The 22,839-nt window shown below is 48.3% G+C and overlaps 1 protein-coding gene and 1 pseudogene across 3 annotated transcripts in view; one reads left to right on the top strand and one right to left on the bottom strand.

Moving 5' to 3' along the window:
* Positions 1-22,839, bottom strand: part of LOC146035234 (uncharacterized) — a 422,801-nt gene that overhangs the window by 200,496 nt on the left and 199,466 nt on the right. The gene's annotated exons all lie outside the window — the stretch shown is intronic.
* On the top strand, positions 1,604-22,557 carry LOC146035229 (histo-blood group ABO system transferase-like; annotated as a pseudogene). The gene is made up of 7 exons (XR_014460604.1): positions 1,604-4,598; positions 7,245-7,320; positions 12,607-12,663; positions 14,144-14,212; positions 15,286-15,321; positions 15,408-15,542; positions 20,933-22,557. The product of XR_014460604.1 is annotated as a histo-blood group ABO system transferase-like (transcript).

The raw sequence follows: 22,839 nt of genomic DNA, 5'->3' as shown, positions 1-22,839 counted from the left end.
ATGGTCACATTCCCCAGACAATCTAGCTTTTGCACAGGTGCAGTCATTACTAATGGTGACATTTCCCAGACCACCTAGCTGGCGCACAGGTGCAGTCATTACTAATGGTCACATTTTCCAGAGCTACCTGGTGCACAGGTTCAGTCATTACTAATGGTCACATTTTCCAGACCACCTAGCTGGTGCAGTCATTGCTAATGGTCACATATCCCAGATCACCTAGCTTGTGCACAGGTGCAGTCATTATTTGCGGTCACATTCACAAGACCACCTAGCTGGTGCACAGGTGCAGTCATTGCTAACAGTCAAATTCCACAGACCACCTAGCACAGGTGCAGTCATTGCTAACGGTCGCATTCCCCAGACCACCTAGCTGGTGCACAGGTGCTGTCATTACTAACTCACATTTCCCAGATCACCTAGCTGGAGCACAGGTGCAGTCATTATTGGCGGTCACATTCCCCAGACCACCTAACTGGTGCACAGTTGCAGTCATTGCTAACGGTCACATTCCCCAGACAACCTAGCTTGTGCACAGGTGCAGTCATTACTAATGGTCAAATTGACCAGACCACCTAGCTGGTGCACATGTGAAGCCATTACTAATGGTGACATTATCCAGACCAACTAGCTGACACACAGGTGCAGTCATTACTAATGGTCACATTTCCCAGACCACCTACCTGGTGCACAGGTGCAGTCATTACTAATGGTCAAATTTTCCAGAGCTACCTGGTGCACAGGTGCAGTCATTACTAATGGTCACATTTTCCAGACCACCTAGCTTGTGCACAGGTGCAGTCATTGCTAATGGTAACATTTCCCAGACCACCTAGCTTGTGCACAGGTGCAGTCATTATTAGCGGTCACATTTCCCAGACAACCTAGCTGGTGCACAAGTGCAGGTATTACTAATGGTCACATTTCCCAGACAACCTAGCTGGTGCACAGGTGCAGTCATTACTATCATGTTCCCCAGACAACCTAGCTGGTGCACAGGTGCAGTCATTACTATCATATTTCACAGACAACCTAGCTGGTGCACAGGTGCAGTCCTTGCTAACGGTCACATTCCCCAGACTACCTAGCTAGTGCACAGGTGCAGTCATTATTAACTCACAGGTTTAGTCATTGCTAACGGTCACATTCCCCAGACCACTTAGCTGGTGCACAGATGCAGTTATTGCGAATGGTCACATTCCCCAGACCACCTAGCTGGTGCACAGGTGCAGTCATTACTAACTCACATTTCCCAGATCACCTAGCTTGTGCACAGGTGCAGTCATTATTAGCGGTCACATTCCCCAGACCACCTAGCCGGTGCACAGTTGTAGTCATTGCTAACGGTCACATTCCCCAGACCACCCAGCTGGTGCACAGGTGCAGTCATTACTAACTCACAGGTGCAGTCATTGCTAACGGTCACATTACCCAGACAACCTAGCTGGTGCACAGGTGCAGTCATTACTAATGGTCACATTTTCCAGACAACCTAACTGGTGCACAGATGCAGTCATTACTTACTATCACATTTCCCAGACCACCTAGCTGGCGCACAGGTGAAGCCATTACTAATGGTGACATTATCCAGACCACCCAGCTGGCGCACAGGTGCAGTCATTACTAATGATCGTAACATCAAAAAGAAGAAAGTGAACAAGCTGGAGAAGAAGAAGAACCGGGCGCAGAAGAAAGGTCGAGTCATGCCGGAGGACCTGGCCAAAGCCAATATGAAATGAACTGTACCAACTGTACCATATATACACGGCGAGCACCAAGTTCATGGATGTAGAAGAGGGGATGTTCCAGGAGATAACTTTATGGTGGACATTTAGTATTTATATGAAAGACTGTGACCAAGATCTGTAACTGTTATATATAGATATGATATAATATAGACTTCTCTGTTGACAACCGTATATGTTAGAGAAATGTTGAGTAGACTTAGCAGACACTATTGTTCTGAAATCTCCGTCTCTGTATATGTAATACAGTCAGACAAATTGATAAAGTGGGTATACAGCAGTCTCTCTACACTTCATACAAATACCGCAAGTCTATGCAACATCACCCAATCCGGTATCAGCTCTCATTAACTGTGCTCACTTTTTTTTATATTTTTTTTAAACCATCGTCTGGATCGATTGCCCAACATTTCCAATAATAGCGCTGTTAATTACAGCACGTTGGTGTTGTTGTTTCCTTTTGTAATGTGTGGTTAACTTCCTAACAGTCATTCACAGCATTAATGTACGCGCAAAACAAAGTAAGTAACTTTACGCCTTGGTAAAACCATGCTGTGCCGCAGAGGGGGCGGATGTAACACTGCTGCTTACACTATCATTGACAATGTTGTGGAATCATTCAGAAAGTGCAGTTTACACGAGAGTCGGCTACTGTCTAGTGTATGATGGTTCCGATTCATAGTTGTATGGTACTACACAGCCGCAGAGAAGGGTTTGTGAAATACCGTAGCGAATACACTAATGCTTCACAAAGCATCCGGGGAGAATAGATGCCGTCTGAAAGTAACGCAGACCCACAAAGAACCCCAGCATCAAATCACCATTGTGTCCATCAGCCAAAACGTACTCCGACTCCGCCTCCAGTATGTCAATCATGCTACAAGTTGGGAACTGCAGGAGCGAACTTGCACATTCATACCCCTTTCACACTGCATCTCAAACCTGGGTTATTTCCAGGTGGAACCGTGTTGAGGTGCCTAGTGGAAGCACCAAACCTTATATCCTGTCACCATTTCTATATTATACCGAGGTTCTAGGAACTGAGTAGAATCTTCCACATTTTTGCAAAAGTGTGACCTTAAATGTTAGTGCCCCCACAATTGGAAAACAATCCCCAGCTTTATCAAGCCTGCACCTGGCGGCAATGTTCCCTCTAATTTTACGAAGGCTGTGTGCGGCAAAAGATTTTGGCTGTGCAACTTTGGAAGGAAATGTAAATTTTTGTGCGTCACTTATATATAACTGGAAAATGACGTTCATCATTTGTGTTTACTTTACTTCAAAATGATATTAAGCATTTAAACATTCAAAACACAGCACACAATGTAGTTAATGGGTGAAACACACATTTATTGAGTCCACAACTGCAAAAAGGGACCACTGCTGCTTTGTGCGCTCTGTTGTAATGTCTGTGCGCACGCTCGTTGAGTTGTGTGCGCGCGCACGTGCGCACAGCTTAGAGGGAACACTGCCTGGTGGGTATACCCCGCATCACATTGATGACTTGCAACCTAGCTGGCCATAAGTCAACTGTACTGATCCAAAAATTAGAACTGTACTCCCATCTGGCACCTAGCAAAGTGCCCATGATCACCTGCTGCCCAGAGCCAATAACTAGCCCAGTGCATATGATCACCTGCTACCCAGAGCCAATAACTATCCCAGTGCCCATGATCATCTGCGGCCCAGAGCCAGAAACTAGCCCATTTCCCATGATCACACACTGCCCAGAGTCCTGAATTAGCCCAGTGCTCATGGTCACCCACTGTCCAGGGCCAGAAACTAGCCCTGCGCCCATAATTCTCAGCTGTAGGGGTCCAAGAGTTAGTACAAAGCCTGTATCTATGAATGCATTTTCCTATCTTTATTGATCTCTCCTATGTATCAAGAGTTCTAGATTTGAAGGTTACTTGCCCTGTGGGGGGCACTTCTGCTCCCTGTGATGTCATGATGAGGGGAGCAGACAGATAGGCACTACTCCACGTCCTAAGGAACACCCTGAGCATTTCTCCAGGCACCCCAGAAACTGGAGAAGGAAGACACTGGGGCAGCAGCCGTGTAAACTCCTCATCCTTGCTCTCAGGTCCTGCACCCCACCTTACTACTCTAGGGCAGGGTGGTCCTTATGTTTCATGTCTCATTGTACTAGGCCTGTGGTTCCCAACCCTGGTCCTCAAGTACCCCCACCCCAACAGTGCAGGTTTCCCAGGTCCCCCCGGCAGATGCACTCATTACTCAGACACAATTTTAAAGACCCACAGATGGAGCTAATTACTTCCCTTGTGAGTCTGTGTGGAGACCTGGAAAATGTGCACTGTTGGGGGGTACTTGAGGACCAGGGTTGAGAACCGCTGTACTAGGCTGAGATATATGTTGGTGCTATACAAGTGTAACATAAGGAGAATGCAAAAAACAAACCGTTTTTCACGGAATTTCAGACCCATCCCCAGAGCTGTATATTGGTTATATTATGAGGGTGTTTCTCCCAATTACAATCAATTGAAAATCTACCTACAAGAATATATATATTTAAGAAATTGTGAATAATGTCCAGTAATGTTACGAAGTATCTGCCATCCATTATGTTCAGGAAATCCCCTGAAACAACAGAAATTTAAGAATAGGATCCACTGGTTCTAGAATTATCCGAACAATAGGAATATTCTATAGATTTCGCCCTGTATTGTTGATGCACCTTTCCTGAGGCTGAAGCTGCTCTCCGCAGATTAGCCAGCACCTGCTCCCAGTCCCAGGTGAGCAGGGGGGAGGAGCCAGCCTGTACCACACCTGGAACTCTGTCAGCAGCAGGACCACAGCACTCTTCCATTCCTGGTAATATGTTCCTGGAAATATGTAAGTACGCTGGGTACCGGGTGGCCAGTAATAGGCAGGTATAGACGAAGCTGGGTCACGCGTGTAGTATCCTGTAACGGTGGGAGAAGTAATCTGTCATTTGTGGTATTTTCTGACAATAATTCATGTACATCATATATTGTAGAAGTATGCTGCAGATTAATCCGCAGTGGAGATCTGTTTAGGATGATACATGCATGGTGGGTGTGGCACATTAGGGTGACAGTCAAAATGTCGACATGGGAAAAGGTCAACGTTAGTTTTTCTACTCTTGGTGTCTATCTGGACATGGACACACATTAGTGCCTCGCTTCGCACACTTATATTGTCCCTTTATGCCCACAGGGATGGTAAAGTATGAACAAGTCAGTTAAAAACAAAAAATCATGAAAAACTTGCCGACATTTTGCTTATGTCGACATTTTGATTGTTGACTCTTGGATAAGTAATGCAGATTTTGCTTTGTCTACTTCAGGCATGTCCAAACTATGACCCATTAGCTGTTGTGAAACTACAAGTCCCATCATGCCTTGCCACAGTTTTGGTATTGGGGAATGTTAAAACTATGGCAAGGCATGCTGGGATGTGTAGTTTTACAACAGCTGCATTGCCACAGTTTGGACATGCCTGGTCTTCTTCATCTAAAATTGTTTCAAACAATATGGACGGCTGATCAGTCTAATTATTCCAAACGGCAGCTGAATCCAAAAGGGGATACCAGACCCTTTACACTAAACCAGACAATACAGTGTACACACAATGCAGCAGCGCTGTTTGGAATAATATTTTTAACTATTTAAAATGATACAAAATGAAGCCATTATTGGGCAATAATAATTAAAAAACAAACATTACATTTAAAACATCCTATTATAAAATATCTTATTCAATTCTAAATAGATTTGTCCATGCAAATAGATTTCTCTATTAATATCGTCCTCAGTTTGATTGAAATGTCAGTTGTTAGTATTTCAATTCATGCAATTAATAATTTATTCGATTGTTTTGAAAAACATCTGTAGCTGTGTTAATTGGGATGATAGTTGTTAAGGACCAGACACACTTGTCGATGTCCCACGCGGCTGATATTGGCGGCGGCGTGGACCTGGCGTGGGGAGAAGGCATTGGCAAGTGCACAGACTTGGCGCTGCAGCATGGCTGTCGTTAACATGGACGTTCCTCGTCTGGACATGCTTGGGGGAGGGAGGGGGCATTAAAGACGTTCAGGAGTGCGCATTGTTATCAACAGGGAGTGTACACACCACAATATCGCTCAGAAAACCCTTTCTGAGTGATATTGGGACCAATATCTCCTGGTGTGTATGGGCATTTGTATGCATGTCCATGTGGTACTTGTGTATTATCACGGCGCCCACGATATTAAGTCGTACGACATATAATCGCATCACATCGCATGCCATACACCCGATGCACACCGATGCGATTTTAAATTGTATAAGCCCCCTATACGATTTTTAATTGTATAAGCACCCTAATGGGGGCTTACAATGTTAAATGCACCCCCGTGCCACCCCCACTATGAGCGCCAACCCGAAGCGTGGCGAGCGCAGCGGTACGCGTCCTCCGACCTTTTTATACCCTCACTATCCACGTCGGTGTGGAGTTGATTTTATATAGTGTGGCGGGGGTATGAAAAGGTCGGAGGACGCGTACCGTTGCACTCGCCATGCTTCGGGTTGCCGTTGATAGTGGGGGTGCCGTTGGGGGTGCTTTTAACATAGTAAGCACCCATCACGGTTAATTATCTTATAGGGGGCACTTTTAACATTGAAAAACCCATTAGGGTGCTTATACAATTTTAAATCGCATACCATTGTATATGCCATACAATGCGATGGTATACAATTTAAAATTGTATAACATCGCCTGCCATCGCATAACATCGCATTGCATCGCATACCATTGTATGCCTTATGGTCTGCGATGCGATGGGCGCCGTGCTAGTACACAAGTACCGCCCATTGTAACTAAAAACAAGTCACTGCATGTATCGCATTCAAAGTGCTGACAAGCAAGAGAATACTTAATCAAATATATTCACCTTGGTATGCTTATAGTTGGATTAGTTCTCTATTGAGCAATAACCCCAATGCGTCCCCGGCTGCTGGTGCAATCCAATCGCAGCCTTATCAAAGCTTTCCGCACCAGCACTGAGCGTCAACATGGCCAATATGGTACGCTCTCTGTCTCAACGTGTTTGGAGATGGCATTACCCATACTTGCTTACCCTCCCGGAATGGCTGGAGATCTCCCGAAAATCCGGTCCAAAATGTGTCATGGTAGACCCGCCCCCACTGTGCAATGCCTGTAGTACCGCCACTGTGCGGTGGGGGGGGGGGGGCGTGGCCACAATGACACAATCACAACTTGCCATGCTCCCAAATATAATTATTCATGAATAAGTTTTTCCCCTTTTACGTCACCTGGCGATCCCTCCATAGAACATGGGGGGTGGGGTGGGATTTAATGTATCGAGCTACAGCACCACTACAACCCCCCCCCCCCCCCCCCCTCCACCCCCACCATAAGAGGCAGTTTTCTGTGAGAATCCCACAAATATGTCATGATAAATAGACCCCTTAGTAACTTGCTGGAGCCAATTGTGCTAATATTTTGTTCTTCCAGATGATAAGGGCTGCGGGAAGAAGTATTGTTGTCTCCTGAACTATGCTGCGATACTAATACTGATCTCCTTCTTGGGGTGAGTAATGGTGGGTGATTACACCGCAGTTATATATACTGTGTGTCTATATATATTTATAGTTAGCCAAGACCACAGCACTATGGTAAGAACACAGGGCCTGTTTGCAAGGCTGCATTTTTAGCAAATGGACAAAACCATGCTGCACTACAGGTGGGGCAGATCTAACATGTGCAGAAAGGGTTCGATTTGGGTGGGGTGTAAGGATGGCCATCGACCATCGATGATTTGAACTGATCGATGGTTTCTGTTTCTTTTTTACAATGTGTCGGAACAGGGGGCATAGCTCCGCCCCCCAACACCTGGAAGCCCCAACATTTTGATTGGTCCTCAGGCCATTCAGTCAACAATAATGGATAATCATCAATAGCTAAAACGATCGATGGTTATCCATCACATAGTTTATGACTATCGATGACTGGGTGCAGAATCACCATTGATGACAACCCTCGATGGCGACTGCACCGATGGCCATCCCTAGGGTGGGTTCACTTCAAACTGAAATCTAAATTGCAGTGTAAGAATAAAGCAGTTAGTATTTACCCTGCACAGAAACAAGATATTTCCCCCAAATCTAACTCTCTCTGCACCTACTGTTTAGTCATACTTGCCTGCCTTTATGGTCGCCTCTCCGGGAGAAGCACGGAGAAGCAACACGTCGGGGGCGGGGACTAGGCTGACATCACTAGGCCCCACCTCATACCACAAAACATTGTGATACGTGAGCCCGTGGAGAGGGGCAGGGCTTACATGGTGCTATGCACATAATTTTAGCCCAACCCCCTCTCCGGACCCATGAATTCCGGTAATTGAATCCTCAGCGGGGAAGGGGGGTGTGGGGGCTCTGGGCAGCAAGTGGGAGAATTGCCCACCTTCCCTGGGGCCCGGGAGGCAGACTCGATTTTAGGGTGATCAATAGTCAGCCTTCCTGCTGCAGAGGATCTCTGTACACTTATCAGCATATTAATTCCGGCGCATGTGCCCAAAATTGCTGCTCGCAAGCAGGGCTTAAATTGGTCCTGGAGAGATGGTGGAACCCATTTTCCTCGACCACCAAATTCCTCACCTTCCCGTCCTCCTATTTTGCAGATCCAGGGCAAGTGGTTGGGTTTTTGGCATCCACCTGCAAACTATAATGCTTCTATGTTAGAATTACTGTGCAAGGCGAAGGTGGAGGTTGAACTAGTTCCACTTAGCCATAAAAGGTAGGGAAACTCAGTTCCACCCAGTGGTGTAACTATAGAGCACGGGTGTCAAACACAAGGCCCGCGGGCCAAATCCGGCCCGCCAGACCTCGTCATGTGGACCACGCGAGGAGATAGCACGCAGGGCAGTGTGTCCCAGCTCCTGCCTAGGCCACCTCCTCTCACCCACCTCACCGCGGCCGCCTTACCTGTTCCTCCACTGTCGGCGGCCATGTTCCTGTATGAACATATGTATGCGGCTACAGAAACATGGCCGCCGGCCTCCACGGCTACGTGGAGGAGGGCCCGGCCGCCTGTTCCCTCTGATGCCCGGCAGTGACAGACACTGGGTGGGGACGTCCTGACGATGACGCCGCCCGCCCATGCGTCTGTAGAGAAGTAGGAGCAGGCAGGGAAGCTGGACCGGGAGTCGGGGACAGTGTGGCCGCAGCAAGCAGTGAAGAAAAACAGGAAGCCGCAGCAGCTGCAGGACAGACGGAGAAACAGTAAGTGAGGATGAGGATCACACTCACAATAAAAAAAATATATATCTGCTGTTTCCTGAGGTGCCCCCGTGTATAATAATAATAATAATAATAATGCCATGACACCACAGGCTGCTCCTCCTGTATAATCATTTATGTGTCATGGCATTACTTTTATTATATTATACAGGGAGAGCAGTCTGTGGTGTCATGGCATTATTATTATACAGGGGGAGCAGCCTGTGGTGACATGGCATTCATTTTATATTATACAGGGGGAGCAGCCTGTGGTGTCATGGCATTATAATTATACAGGGGGACCTACAGATACAACCGGACCTTTGAGGGTGACCAAACTGCTGATGCGGCCCCCGTTGAATTTGAGTTTGACACCCCTGCTATAGAGGGTGCAGGAGGTGCAGCTTCTATGGGGCCCGGAGGATTGGGGGTCCCAAAGCAATCCCCTGCACTCTCTTGTTGTGCCCCTTCAGCAGTGGTGGGAGCTACCAGCGCTAACAGCGCCAAAATGAGGAACCCAGCCACTGCCAGAGCCGGGTAACAGGAGACCCTGCGTCCGGCTAGGAGGAGACCCAGTGACAGCTCCAGATAAGACCCTGTGTCCAGCGAAGGGGAGTCCCGGGGGCTGCTCCAAAAGAAACCCTGCATCCAGCGAAGGGGAGACCCAGCATCCGCTCCAGCAGGGATCCCTCGGCCGATCCAGCAGTGACCCAGCGTCTGCTCCAGTGGGGATCCCACGGCTGCTCCAGCAGTGACACGGCAGCCTTTACAGTGGGGATCCCACAGCCGCTCCAGCGGTGACACGGCAGCCTTTCCAGTGGGGATCCCACAGCCGCTCCAGCGGTGACCCGGCGGCTCGCTACAGAGGAGACCCAGCAGCTGGTGAGGAGGAGGGCTTGCAGACCATGGAGAGTTCACCCAATACACAGCACCGGGGACACACACACACACACACACTGGCCGTCACACCTTTAAATGTTCTCAGAAGCCCCTGTAAATATTAAACCCTACCCTAATTCTCTATGTATTGCTCACAGAGGTGCAACCTTTCCAGTGTCACCCTGTGCCATCCCACTAGCTTTCCCCTGCCCCCTCTCTTTCTCTCAAAACTCTCACCTCCCATCTATCTCAGTCAGATCTCTTTGGGGCCTGTTTATCAATTAATATTTGCAGCTACATTGCTGGTTAGCCCCAAATATTAAGTACCCCCAAAGGCATACCTCCCAATTTAGGGGCGTGGCCTATACTCGCGGCTCTCACACGAGGCCACGCCCCGTTTTGCCGCTATGGGGGCATGACCCAGAGGCTCTGTGAGCCTCTAGCCATGCCCCCAGCCCCCTGGCTGCGGGAATAGACGCTGTGCGAATGCGCACAGCGTTTATTCCCCGCTGCTTAGCAGCCGACAGGGGGGACTCCCAACAGCCCCCCCTCACCGCGGGACACTGCCGCCCGCGGGTGGGACAGCGGGACAGGCCCTAATAATCGGGACTGTCCCGCTAAAATAGGGACTGTTGGGAGGTATGCCCAAAGGTATCATGGAGGGACCGCAGCAGGAATCTCCAATCCCTGCTGCGATCCCTCCTGCCCTGCCGGCACCCACATTCCCCATAAGTTTCTAGGGGGGGGTGATGTATCAATATCCAGCAGCATCACATCGGGTCCTGCACATCCGCAATTTTGAGATGTGGCAGACCATTGTAGCCTATGGGCTACTTACCGCACTGCCGCTGGGTGTGGTGTGTGGAGTGTGGTGAGCAGGGTATCAACACTGACAGCGCTGCACATACCACCTGGCTGAGCGCATAACAGGGACGGTAATATTTTGCCAAGATTGCATTGTATACGCGATCCTTCTTAAATGATCCCCTTTATCTCTCTGCCCCTTGTCTATCTCTTTATCCCCTATATCTCTCCCTCCCCCTTTTTCCCTATGCTTCGCCTCTTTCTTTCCTCTCTCCCTCTGACAGTGTCACCCTCTCTCTACCTAACATTTTTATTGCTATTTCTCTCCTAACGAGCAAGATGCTCGAAAGTTAAAATGCAGCCGAGTCCGGAATGCACTACATTCCGGGGCTTGGATGCGGTAGGCAATACCATATTTAAAGTGGCATTGTAGCGACAATGGGGGCCCCTTTCGAGATTTTGCTATGGGGCCCACAAAGTTCTAGTTCCTCCCCTGGTTCCACCCCCACCCCCCCCACACACACTTTAACCTCTGCTCTCACATTCTGGGGTTGGAATTCAGGTGTGATGTCGGCAGTGGGAGACTGACGCCTTACCGCCAGGCGATCCCTACAGCAGGAGGAGGTCCGTTCTGCACTCCATACAGAGGGAATTGCTGGCCGTATGCGATGCGACCATGCCAGGTAACGGACTGCCGGCTGCGGTTGCATCACATACGGTAATGCCAGGCAGGTGGATAAAGGCCTTTGTAGTGGGATACGGTCACTATGTCGACATACATTAGGTTGACCACTAAAGGTCAACAGGGCTTAGGTTGTCACAAGAAATAGGTCGACACGGCTAAGATCAACAGGGTTGGAATTCTGACACAAGCTTTAGGTCGACAATGAGAATGTCAACAGTGAAAAGGTCGACATGAGTTTTTCCCATATTTTTTTCCAAAACAGGCGGTATTTCATACCCTACCATCCATCAGAACATGGAGGGAGAATATAATAGTGTTCCGAAGCATGGCGAGCGCAGCGGTACATTGATACGCCGTACATTGACTTACGATGAATTTGGGACAAAAAAACCATGAAAAACTCATGTCGACCTTTTGACTGTCGACCTAATGTTTGTTTTGACCTTCTGACCCTGTTATCCATAGGCCTGTCGACCTATTTCCTGTGTCGACCTCAGCCTTCATAGTGTCGACCCTATGACCCATAGCCAGGGCCGGCGCCACCACTAGGCAGGTCTAGGCATTTGCCGACCACTGGAGGGCGGCAGTTCGCCCCTCGCCCCCCGTGCAAAGGGGGTACCTGCTGCACCGTCTGGGGAGCGGGCCGGGGGTTCCATGCCGGCTTCTGACAGGAGCCTGCAGTGGTGTCCTTGCCGCTCGGGTACCTGCGGTGCTGTGTATAAAGCTGGCGGTGGTGGGGGTCCCTGCAGTGAATGAGAAATAACTAGCGCTATCCGCCGGGCTATGCGGCGGCGCGGGAAGCTCTGCCTTGTTTGAAAACACTGGCAGCACGCTGATTGGCTGAGATTAGTCAATCAGCATGCAGCCAGTGTTTTCTAAACAGAAGCGCTTCCCGTGCTGCCGCATAGCGCTAGTTATTTCTTATTCACTGCAGAGACCCCCCGAAGCCGCCAGCTTTATACACAGCGTCGCAGGTACCCGTGCGGCAAGGACACCATTGCAGGCTCCTGTCAGACTCCAGCATGGACCCCCCTGCCCGCTCCCCAGACGGCGCAACAGGTACCCCCCTCCCCCACCCCCGGCACCGGGGCGCCCCCCTCCCCCGACTCGCCTGGCACTCTGGTGCCTTGCATCGGCCCTGCCCATAGCCTTTGTAATTATGTAAACAGTAACTGTGAAGTTATAGATAATTAATAGGAAAAGGACTGACTTGCGTGATTGGCCATTTCAGGTACAGTATGAGAAGTGGCGTATGGCGTTCCCAGATGACGCTGGCCTGTGAACCACAGTGAGTAGTATCCTTCTACATGTTCTATGTATGTATGTATGTAAGGCTGATTACTAGTGTTCATTCTAACACCCTACCTATCCCATAACCTGTGCAGGTCCCCTTCCCTGCCTGGGGTGTTGCTCTCTGCAATGGTGCTTGTATCACAGGTCTGGTCTGTAGATCAGTGCTGAAATACAGACCAAACTGTGCTAGAAGCCACACAGCAGAGAGCAACATCGGGGCAGGGAGGAGAAACTGCAAGGGTTTTGAAAGATGCAGGGGGCTAGAATGAGCACTATGGGGGTTATTCTGATTCACTCGGAAAGGCACATTCACTCTCTAATGGACAAAAACCATATATGCACTGCAGGGGGGCAGATGTAACATGTGCAGAGAGTTAGATTTGGGTGTTTTATTGTTTCTGTGCAGGGTAAATACTGGCTGCTTTATTTTTACACTGCAATATAGATATCAGTTTGAAGTACACCCCCACCCAAATCTAACTCAATCTATAGATGTTACATCAGCCCCACCTGCAGTGCATATGATTTTGTCCATTAGAGAGTGATTATGCCTTTCCGAGTGAATCAGAATAACCCCCTATGTGTATTGAAGTCATGTCACTAATTTGCACACTATTGTGTCGCTCTTGAACTCCTCCGTGACTACACCAGCTACATTGTGTCTGTCAGTGACTTCCTATTGGAAGTCCTACCTGTCGGTCACAGACACACAAGCATACCTCCCAACTTTTAACCTAAAGAAATAGGCGCGAGCGTCCGAAAAGGGGGCGGGGCATATGCAAATGAGGGCGCGGCTTATGCTAATTAGCCGCAACCTCATTTTCATACGAGAATAGACGCTGTGCGCATGCGCACAGCGTCTATTCTACTAGTTTGGGGGGTCTCCCAACTGCCACCCCCCGCAGCGGGACAATGCCTGCCGCGGGTGGGACAGCGGGACAGGACCCGAAAATCGGGACTGTCCCTCTAAAATCGTGACAGTTGGGAGGTATGCACAAGGCAGTCCCATCTGGAGGTGTTCACACCATCTGAGACTGCCAGTCTGGGCTACAATTAGAAGAGGGCCGGCTACCTGTAGGAAGCCACTCCCTGCCTTATCGCACAGCCCTAGCCGGCTTCTATGGGCTGCAGTCAGTACAGGTTATACAATCCGGGGTTTTGTGTGCGCACCTGGGGGGGGGGGGGGGGGGGAAGGAGACAGAGACCTTCATGAATCTAGAACACAGGTTCTCAAAGTCGGTCAAAAGTGCATGTTTTGCAGGTCTCCTCACAGATTCAAGTGACCTAATTAGCTCCACCTGTGTATTTTTTAAAATGTGTCAGTCAGCAATGACTGCCCCTGTCACGTGACCTGGAAAACATGAACTGTGTGGGGTCCTGAGGACCAAGTTTGAGAACCACTGATCTAGAATCATAGTGAAAATAGAGAGTCCTACTAAAAACAGTGACGAGTAATGCCTGCTCTCTCCACACAGGGGCAGCATACATCAAGTCACCATTAACTCCTCGAGGCTGGACTTAGTTAAAGACGTCGCCTTGCAAAGGTAAAACTTCCCACCAGAGGGGGCTGTAGATCATCACCTTGGGATATTTCGCATTTTAACTTGCTGTCTGTACTTCGGTGCCAAAAAAAACATCCCCTTTTCTCTTCGCTTTACCTTAAAATAATGGCCCCCTTTCGCAGGGCAACCCAAACACAGCCAATAGGTCAACACAAGGAAATGGTCAACATGTAAAATGTCTACACATGAAAATGGCGACACAAGTTTTTTTCTTTTTTTTTTTCTTTTTCATGGACTCTGCTAGGGAACAGTAAAGTTTGCTTAGTACAGAGATAGCGGAAAGAGGCACCTTGGGGTGCCTGGCGAGTGAAGCGGTACACTAAATAGGAGTCCTTGTGCTCAGGTGTTGACAGTGACACCAAATTTTTTTTCATGCGGCAACGTTTTACTTGTGTCGACTTATTGTCAATGACGACTTTATGCATGTCAACCTAGACATCAATGTCTGTGCAATTGGTGCATGCTGGTATCATCTGACGTTCTTTAATCCATGGAGGCTGGTCAGACATGGCTAGCGAGTAATATTTCTGAGGTAATTTACTGACATATTGCCTCTCAGGAGACTTTGCCGACCTCCAGCTAAAGCCTCATGTGTATCTGGTGGGAGTATGGGTCATACGGTCAACAGTCAATTAGTTAACCACTTTTGGTCGACAGGCCATAGATCAACACATGGAAAAGGTTAATATGGCTTAGGTCGACAGGGTTGAAAGGTTGATACAAGCAATATGTCGTTGTGGGAAAGGTCGACATGCAAAATGTTGACATGAGTTTTTCATGGTTTTTAGTGTCTATGTCGACAAATATTGATATAGACACCGTATAAGTGCACCACGTCCCCAGAGTCTGTCATTTCTCTATTGCGTCCTAGAAAATGATAGACAAAATCGCATTTGGTTGCTATGGGCAACAACACTTCTTTTAATTTTTAGAAGCTTTGGTAAATGTATGCCTGTTTCCGGGCCTGTCTGCTCTCTGCATGTAGTTCCTGCTTTAGGTTTATTGAAGAACCTTTTTAATATTATTGCCTAATATTTGTTATTCCCCCTCCGCAGTATGTTGTATGAGAAGCCGGATGCGCTCCATCCTCCGTAAGTGTGGATTCACCCAGTATAGTATCACACTTCTGTCCATATGCATTAAGAAGCTGACCAATATCTGTCTCTCTTCCTTCCAGGAGACTTGACGTCTTGATGCTGACTCCTTGGTTTGCGCCGATTGTGTGGAACGGCACCTATAACCTGGAGATACTGAACGCGCAGTTCCACCAGCGAGACGTCCGCATTGGCCTTACTGCCTTTGCCACTAAAAGGTTTGCCCGTGCAAATTGCGTTGGGTGAGGGAGCATACAGCTACCCCTGTGTCGCAGGTGGTGGATTATGGGTGTGAAGGCAAATGTAGGATTTCTAAAAGGGGGGTTTCCAAATGTGATCCACAATCTCCCACTCTACAGGACATTGGAGCAAGTGCGAGAGTCTGGGGGAGTGGTAGACGAACCCAATAACAATCCTGGACATTGGAGGTTATTCTGATCGGTGCGGCCAAACGTGCGTACGTTCCATATTAGCGTACGCTCTCCGTACGCGGCCGTTGAGGTTAAGTCCACCCACAAATCAGCCGCATACGTACGGCCAGAAACAACGTCGAAGGGGAGTGGCGTACAATTGAGCGTACGCCAACGTACATGGACGGATCAGCCCTTAGACTCCGACAACTGGCGTACAACAAAGCGTACGCCCCAGTTTACGGACGTCTCTCGTCCGTCTTCCCACCGACTTCTTGCGGCTATCTGAGCGTACGCCAGCTTGCACGGACGGGTCGCTATTGTTTTCAATGGAAAACTCAGCTTATGTCACCGCTCGTGAGAGTGAGCGTACGTCCGTGTACGCTGGCATACCCTTCACATGTATGGACCTGCAAATCTTGCCTTTCAACTATAATTAAGAAAATTAATTAATTGATTGAATTAATTAATGTGAAAAATAGTGGGCATGGGCCTAAAACATTGCTGAAACATCCTTTGTAGGTGTTAGATGTGGTTTATGTTATTGTATCATAAATACAAAACCTATGTTTGTATTAGAGTGAACACGTTGACACATGTCGACTTGTGTAGATTGAGTGTGCTACTGTGTAAAGTCTATGAAAGCACGTAGTGAATGTGTATAACTGTTTAACAAATACCTACCTTAGCATATATAAGCAGGTCTTAAAAAGATTCTTACCTTAAATTAAACAAACCTTTAAATGTCGAGAAGTATAGAAAGATAAGCTTCCAATGTGTTTGAGTGCTGTGTGTGGCTTGCAGGTAGTGAAATCATGGTTTGGACTTAATAGACTGCAGCATTGCTTATTACATTCAGGTGTATGTGTTTGAGTAGTAATCAGCGTTAATTAGCAAACCCAGGCGCACGCTGGCATGCGGTATCTGTAGGGGTGGTCTGAGCTGGCGGTTGGCGGCCGCCTGTTTTGTGTCCGAAATGAACGGTGCTTTAGCCGATCGTGCGGTAGTAGCACCGTTCATTTTTGGTGCACACCCCCGTGTATGCCCATATTTACGCCCATTTTCCCTTATTATTTCGGCCGCTCCCCTCATCACGCCCCTATGCCGCCCCCAATGCCCGTACTCTCGCGTACAGGTTTTTTCGCACGTAGAGACCCGTCCGTAAGCGTTGTGGAGTGTTCGCGGCTGCGCATTGGAGATGGTACGCATGCGCAGATCATTAATCTGGCCCGGCCGCACCAACCAGAATAAGGCCCATTGATCTTTCTATACACTGGATACTGTATGGAATATCTAACGCTATAGATGGCTTATAGTATATTTATTTATTTATTTATTAACAGTTTCTTATATTGCGCATACATATTCCGCAGCGCTTTACAGAGAATATTTGACCATTCGCATCAGTCCCTGCCCCAGTGGAGCTTACAATCTATATTCCCTACCCAGGGGCGTAACTTCAAATTTTGTGCCCCCAAGCCAAAAAATCTGTGGCGCCCCCCCTCCACCCCATCACACCCCCGGCCACGGCACACAGCCCTCCACCCCATCACACCCCCTGGCCATGGCACACAGCTGCCATAGTACCTGGTCACAGGGCTCCTTCTCCAAGATCCAGCGACTTCCTGCGGCGAAAGTAGCTCCAAGCCTGGACCAGCGGCTCCATGTCCAGCCCGTTGCGTATACCTGGCAACGGTTCCGGCGTCTTCTCTACGCGACAGTGAGGTCCTCCGGGAGGGAAGGGTTTCGCCCCTGCTTCCTGCTGCTGGTGCTGCTGCCTGTCAGTGTGAGAAGTGCAGAGGCGGCCGGCAGCAAGATCAACAAGGTCCCTCTCTGCACCTTGCTGATCTTGCCGCCGGCCACCTCTACACTTCTCACACTGACAGCACCTGTACTACATCGAACCCGGCGCCCCCCGCAGTGCTTGCTCCTCCAAGCAGTGGCGGGGGCTGCCACACGGTGGCTACGCCACTGTCCCTACCACATGTACACGCACACACAGACATTCTAGGGTTAATGTGTTGGGAGCCAATTAACCTACCAGTATATTTTTGGATTGTGGGAGGAAACTGGAGTACCCAGAGGAAACCCACGCAAGTACGGGGAGAATATACAAACTCTGGTACTTGTGTATTATCACGGCGCCCACTATGACATTTGCGTAGTGGGCTATTCAGGGTAGTGAAATCGCATTGTATTCCATCATTGTATGTCATGCGATGCGAAGCGATTTTCCTATGTAATGTATTTACTGCTCTGTGTCGGTGAATACATTAAAGAAATAGGGTGCGAAAAAAATCGCATCGCATTACCATTATTGTATAGCATGCGATGCGATATCGGTTCTGATTGGAACTATAATAATGTCATTTATTTAGTCCCCACTATCCACGTGATCCCGAAGCGTGGCGAGCACAGCGAGCCCCACGAGGGGCGGCGGAACGCGTCCGCCCGACCTTTTCATACCCCCACTATCCACGTCGGCATGGAGTTGATTTTATATAGTGTGGCGAGCGCAGCAAGCCTGAAGCGCGGCGAGCGGACGCGTAATACATGTAACATAATACACCTTGATTGTCCTGTCGTATTTGGCTTAAGCCTACACGGATCAGTCAGATCCGTGGAGGCTTTAGTGTAAAAAGAAAATTAAATAAATTAAAAAAGCGGCGTGGGGTCCCCCCCACAGCTGTAACCAGCACCAGGCTGAAAGACCCGGGGCCGGTAATTAAAAATCAGGGAACCCAACAAATAGGGGTTCCCCGATTTTTAACAACCAGCCCCAGGCTCCAGGTCTGGGGCTGGTTCCCAAAATACAGGGGACAAAATGACTAGGGGTCCCCCGTATTTTAAGAACCAGCCCCAGGCCAAACCAGCCAGCAGGGTAATGCCACAGCCGGGGGGAGACTTTTTATACAAGTCCCCCCGGCCAAAGCATTAACCCTCTGACCAGTCAGCCTGGCCAGGGACCCTGGGGGAGTGGGGACCCCCCAATAAAGGGGTCCCCCCCCCTCCAGGACTTACCTGACCAGGCTGAAGCCTGGTGCTGTCCTCGATGCCCCTGGGCGGTGGGCATCGATCTGATCTTGGTGTAAAAAAAAAGATGAATAAACTATTTTTTTAAACTGTGGAACTATGAGTCCCAGCAAGCCTCCCCTGCAAGCTGGGACTTGGAGAACCACAAGTCCCAGCCTGCTGGGCATTAAAGGGCCCGCTGGGTCTTGTAGTTCCACAGTAAAAAAAATAGTTAAATAAATACACACTGACACCTGAAAAATAAAAGTTTAATACATAGATTATACACACACACTGATACTTACCTATCTTGATCCTGTAGGTAGGTCCCAGAGTCTTGATCTGGTGCCTTGTCCTGGTTCCGGATCATGTTGTCATTCTTCACCATGTCGATCTTCATGTCGGCGTCGGCGTCAGGTCCGGGTCCGAAGAAATCCATGGTGGACCTGTGGAAGGAAATGCAACTCACCCAGGTCCTCCATGGAAGTTCTTCTGGCTTGGTCCGACGTAGTCCAGGGCTTCTTCCTTCTTCTTCCATCTTCTTGCTTCTTTTTTAAGCTGCCGGCAACTTACATGGAGGACCTGGGTGAGTTGGATTTCCTTCCACAGGTCCACCATGGATTTCTTCGGACCCGGACCTGACGCCGACATGAAGATCGACATGGTGAAGAATGACATGATCCGGAACCAGGACAAGGCACCGGATCAAGACTCTGGGACCTACCTACGGGATCAAGATAGGTAAGTATCAGTGTGTGTGTAATGTATGTATTAAACTTTTATTTTTCAGGTGTCAATGTGTATTTATTTAACTATTTTTTTTACTGTGGAACTACAAGACCCAGCGGGCCCTTTAATGCCCCGCAGGCTGGGACTTGTGGTTCTCCAAGTCCCAGCTTGTAGGGGAGGCTTGCTGGGACTCATAGTTCCACAGTTTAAAACAATAGTTTATTCATCTTTTTTTTTACACCAAGATCAGCTCGATGCCCACCGCCCAGGGGCATCGAGGACAGCACCAGGCTTCAGCCTGGTTAGGTAAGTCCTGGAGGGGGGACCCCTTTATTGGGGGGGTCCCCACTCCCCCAGGGCCCCTGGCCAGGCTGACTGGTTAGAGGGTTAATGCTTTGGCCGGGGGGACTTATATAAAAAGTCTCCCCCGGCTGTGGCATTACCCTGCTGGCTGGTTTGGCCTGGGGCTGGTTCTTAAAATACGGGGGACCCCTAGTCATTTTGTCCCCGTATTTTGGGAACAAGCCCCGGACCTGGAGCCTGGGGCTGGTTGTTAAAAATCGGGGAACCCTTATTTGTCGGGTTCCTTGATTTTTAATTACCGGCCTCGGCTCTTTCAGCCTGGTGCTGGTTACAGCTGTGGGGGGGACCCCACACTGTTTTTTTTTTTTTTAATTTATTTAATTTTCTATTTTTTTTACACCTTGCAGCCGGCACGGATCTGACTGATCCGTGCAGACTGCCTCTACTAATTCGTATTAGCGGCCGTATATATGGCCAGCTAATACGAATGGTTACACCATCAGAGGGTTACAAAGCAGTCGTATCTGACTGCTTTGTACATTCCCCTCCGGAACACGACTTTGCATACGACTGAAACAGTCGTATGCAGTCGTAGGGAAAATACTAATACAAAAAACTAGGTTTTTCATATTAGTAAATTTCCCCCTATACTGTATGTCATTTAATGGTATAGTACATTAAATGCCATTATATAACGGGTAAAATCGCATCGCATGCCATACAATAATGGCATGGGATGCAATGCGATTTCACTACATTTGCGTACGTAGTAAAATCGGGCGCCGTGATAATAGATATATATTGAACCTATGACCTCAGTGCTGTGAGGCAGTAATGCTTACCATTACACCATCCGTACTACCATAGTATAGGCTGTAACAAACATTTACATAATATAAATAAGTGTCCAGGAAAAAGATACCATAATATAATATAACATAATAGAACCAGTACTGCACTTTCTAAGCACATGTTCTCCCACCTCATTGTAAGGCTCCGGTCTCTTCTTCCTGGTAGTTGCTCTCTAGTCCAGTGCACTGATTGAGGACTCCACACACAGTAAACTTGGTAGAAGAAGCCGCTACCACTGGGCATGTGCTACAGTTTTTATACTGATCTAAAGTATTTTAAACCGATAATGATGTGTTTTTCAGGTATACTGTCTTCATCCCAACTTTCATCGAAACTGCAGAAAAGTTTTTCATGAAGGGACACAGAGTTAACTATTACGTGTTTACTGACCGCATCGGGGACATTCCCAACATCACCATCAGCGAGGGGAGACAGATGGTCGTCCTGGAAGTTCCCAGCTACTGACGGTGGCAGGAGGTCTCCATGAGGCGAATGGAGATGATCCGCAATTATTCCCGTCAACGATTCGTCAATGAGGTGGACTATTTGGTGTGTGTGGACGTGGACATGAGGTTCAGCGATGACGTTGGGGTGGAGATCTTAAGTGACCTGTTTGGGACGTTGCATCCTGGTCTGTTCCACAAATCCCGTCGGAGCTTCACCTATGAGCGCAGACCAGCGTCGGCGGCCTACATTTCGGGCAATGAGGGAGACTTTTATTATGCAGGGGGGGTTTTCGGGGGTATTGTAGAAGAGATCTACAAGTTAAGCAACTTCTGCCATCAAGCCATGATGGTGGACAAGAACAATGGGATCGAAGCCGTTTGGCACGACGAGAGCTATTTGAACAAATATTTTCTTTATCACAAGCCGACGAAAATTCTTTCTCCGGAATATTTGTGGGACAATGACTACGGCGTCCCAGGCTTCCTCAAGAGAAGAAGGTTTGTTGCGGTTCCCAAAAATCATAAAGCAATCCGGAGCAGAAGGGCGTTGTGAGATTGAGTACCAGATAGAACTTTTATACCGAACGTTGGGTTGATTTATTAAAGGGTCTAAAAAAAATTTGAAGCTTTTTTTAAATCTATCCCAAGGTCTTTTTAGTGGCTAGCTCCTGTAATAGAAATGTTACAAAAACATTAATATAATGCTGTAATATACCCCAAATCATCTTGCTTTGATTGTTTTTCTCTTTGTAAAAAGTTCCTTTAAAACCGTATTTTTACGGGATGCAGTCGGTGTACCCATTTAAAAGAGCGACGGACAAAAAACCCGACATGGTCAAAATGGCAGCTTATAAAATGTCAACAGGTCAAAATGTTGACATGAGGTTTCCATGTTCTTTTCTTTGAAACCCAGTTGTTCTTACTTCACGGGCAGTTAGACTGTAATAGTGTGCCAAACACAGCGAGGCACCGTGCTCGCAGCATGGCGAGCGCAGCGGCACACTTATACGGTGTCCATGTCAACCTATGTCAACAGACACCAACATTTAAAATAAAATAACGTCAAGTTTTTTTTGGACCTGTCCACATTTTGGCCGTGTCGGCATTTCGGTCGTGTTGGTATTTTGACTGTAGGTAAATCATACTGAACCCATTTGCGCACATAGAACCTGTGGAATGCCAATATATATCATTAGATAAGGTTTTTCTGTTATTTAAAGCAGTTTAATTTCTACAAACATTTTTTTCTATCTTACTCCTACAGTACTTCTCAATGTCCACCAGATGGCGCCTTAGGACATGTTTCGGTACTCTTTACCTAGAAGGGCGCCAGCGATTGGAATCGCGGGCGTCGGGGGTAAAAAATCGCGGGCATCTCGGGTAAATCGCGGGTACATAAAAATCGGCTGCCCGCGATGACCGCGATTTTCCCATAGGGAACAATGTTAAAAAGGATGATTGACCGCGATTTTAATGTGAAATGCCTCAATGCCCGCGATTTTACCATAGGAATCAATGTTAAATGGGCTACAGAGCCCAAATAGGCACAATTAACCCTTAAATGTCCCCCCAAATTTGTAACGCCACCCCACGATCCACGCCAACCCAAAGCGTGGCGAGCGCAGCGAGCCCGCGAGGGGCGGCGGTATGCGTCCTCCGACCTTTTCATGCCCTACTATCCACGTCGGCGTGGAGTTGAGTATAGAATAGTGTGGCGAGCGCAGCGAGCCACCGAGCCCGAAGCGTGGCGAGCGCACGCGGAT

Source organism: Crinia signifera, chromosome 9 (assembly GCF_055691185.1).
Source record: "Crinia signifera chromosome 9, ASM5569118v1, whole genome shotgun sequence".
Classification (NCBI taxonomy): Eukaryota; Metazoa; Chordata; class Amphibia; order Anura; family Myobatrachidae; genus Crinia; species Crinia signifera.
This window is presented reverse-complemented; position numbering and strand designations above follow the sequence as displayed.